The sequence below is a fragment of the Lactuca sativa genome, chromosome 1 (assembly GCF_002870075.4).
Source record: "Lactuca sativa cultivar Salinas chromosome 1, Lsat_Salinas_v11, whole genome shotgun sequence".
Classification (NCBI taxonomy): Eukaryota; Viridiplantae; Streptophyta; class Magnoliopsida; order Asterales; family Asteraceae; genus Lactuca; species Lactuca sativa.
Window position 1 is genome coordinate 135,667,154 of NC_056623.2, and position 3,038 is coordinate 135,670,191.

Consider the following 3,038-nt stretch of genomic DNA (forward strand, 5'->3'; position numbering starts at 1 on the left):
CTAAGCCCATATTATAGTTAGTTTGGATGATTTTTGGCCCAAACAAAAATATAATATGATTTTTACACTTTGTTGGGCTAGTTTGAGTTAATTATGATTCATAATATTTAATTTATTCCATTCTAGGCCCAATATGGCCCTAAATGTTGAAATAAATGAATGTGAACCCAATTAGAGCCCATTTAAAGGTTCTAATCCCATGATAGTCAAATTGGAAGCTTATTGGCCCATTGAGTCCAATAAGGAAGTCCTTGTCCAAAATGGACCTAACAAGAACTTCTAGGGATTCCAATTGCTTGATGACTATTTGAAATGCTTGTATAGTGTATTTGATTGAAAATTTTGATGTCATGAAGTGAGCATCATACATGCTCTTAAGTTTATGATTCTACATTTTACTTGAGTGTAGTGATTACAATACACAAAATTTCTAGTTGTGACAATCAGCTCCAACTATTTCTGCTCTATCTACATCCTTCGCTCCTCACTCTTGGATGACACCCTGCTTATTTGGTCAGTCAGATTAGAATTTGTGACCCGTGTTTGAGTTAAACAACTATCTAGATTTGAAATTCTTGAATTCAAGTTATTTAATTCCTTTTCATATGATTTTTGTGGAATTTTAAATGAGACAAAAACAGATTGTACCTTCTTGATCTGTTCATCAAGTTCACTGATCTGCACACTAAGAGGTTTTGCTGTAAAGCATAAGTCCTCTCGCTCCTTGGCCTCTTCATTTCCACCATCAGTGTTGTATCCCCTCATCTGAGATACATCGGTCACAATCAGACATCTTCCATTGGTTTCACCACTTTTTGCAACATAATCCTTTCCATGAGAAGGCCTTCTCACTTCATCGTCTTCTGAGTCGGTCGACCACACCTGTACACCACCGAAGTCACTATCATCTGCCGAACCCTACACAATAAGAGCATTCATAGAAGAATTAGTAGCAACCTTCTTCCTTTTTATCTATTCCAGTCTTTTCATAAGACTTGCTTCTTCATCTTTCTCTGCCATCTTCTTCAGTACGCAATCTTTTGCGTAGTGATTCTTTCCTCCACAGTAGAAGAACCTAACACCAGAGTCAGCTTCACCTTTCGCTTCCTTTTTCAATTCCTCAACCTTCGGTTCATCTTTCACTCTTTCGGAACTATAGCTTCCCTGCCAATTACGATTTTTGTTGGAAGGAAACTTTTTCTTGATAAACCTTCTAGGATTTGACACCATCATAGCATAGTCTTCAGCTGTCAGATCATGATCTCCCAGATTTAGATCCTCTTCGTCTTCTTCTACACTTTTTCCCTTAGACATAAGCGCCAGAGACCCCAGATTTGAAACCATGCTTTTCTCTTGCAGCACAATCTTCTCTTGGGATTTCAGAATCCCCACCAGTTTTGCCAGCGAGTACGATTTGAACTGCTCGTGTGCTTTAACCGTTGACACAACAGCTCTCCATTCGGATCTTAGACCGTTCAAAAAAGTGACCTTTTGTTCGATGAGCTTTCTTTCAATATCATGTTTGATCATCTTGCTGAGAAGATGATTGAAGCGATCAAATGTCTGCATAACAGACTCATCAGGATTTTGTGACAACCCGAAATTTCCATTTGTACGAACAATATCTATTCGATAGAAACCAGTCCAGTTTCAGTAATTTTCAGACTTTTCCGAACAAGTTTGTGTACATTAGGGTTTATGTTTCAGGAGATATCAGGAGAGTGGATGCTCCTGGATTGGTGAAACTTGAACATTCCAAGTTTCATAATGTCATAGTCCAATCTCCGAAATAAAAATATTTTCTGCCAAAATATTTCAGGACTATAAATAGATTTCTGAATTAATTAATTCATTATTCACAATTCCAATTAGAGAAAAGCCATTTTCTCTTTCACGGATCTTCGAGTTTTCATCCCAGATTGTGAGTCTACTTTCCTAGATGTGTTTTATTACTTGTTTTATGCTTTATAACATAGATTACATGTCTAAAACACAAGATCCGGGAGTTTACCGCCCAAGAACGTTCTTGGGGAGTAAACTCCAAAAGGAGGCCTATAAGCTTCCTAGTCCCATTTTCTTGTTAAGCAACTAATTAAGGACTTAATGTATGTTCATTAGAGGCCTGAAATCATTTAAGAAACACAAGTTATTGGAGTTTACGGCCAAGGATATATCTTGGGCCGTAAACCCCTTTTTAGGGGCTTTAAGTGCCCTAAACCACCCCTAAAGCTTAAGGACATTTACCCTCTAATGCTTGTGGCTAATTTGGACACCAAAACACTTCAATATCATTAAGTTTTAGGATTTTACGGCCAAGATATGCTCTTGGGCCGTAAACCCCTTTTCCAAGGGTAAAGTGTACCATAAACACCCCTAAGGCCTTCAGACAATTACCCTTGAATACATAGGACTTAAATGGGGAGCAAAAGACATCAAAACCATCCCTTAAAGGGAGTTTACGGCCAAGGAACATTACTTGGGCCGTAAACTCCAAGTGAAGGCACAAATGTGTGCCTCTTGTCCCCTTTAGCCTTAGATAAAAACATGGAAGCTATCCTACATGTGCAAGTGCCCCAAACAAATTAAAAACCAACACCCCATAGGAGTTTACGACCGTAAACTCTAGGGGATATGGTCATTAGGCCATAAACTCCCCTATGGAGCATTCTAGGGCCTTAAACTACTTCAAGTATTACTCCAACAAAGCTAGGTTAATTCTAGGATCAAGATAACACCTTAAAACACCCAAAACCACCAAGTGAGGAGTTCACGGCCATAAACCCATGAGTTTACGGCCGTAAACTCCAAAGGTGGGGTTTGTTGGGTGGTGAACTCTTATACAAGGTCATTTGATGCTTCAAACCCTTTTGCCTTGTCCCGTATCAACTTAGATGCAACCCTTAGGACCTATAACATTTATACAAAGTGTTTTCATGTTCCTAAGTGTCCCAACTTATTTTATTAAGTTTTATTTGGCTAATTAGTTATATATATGTTTATTATATGATAACTAGGCTCGTGCGTGTAAACAAGTCTCC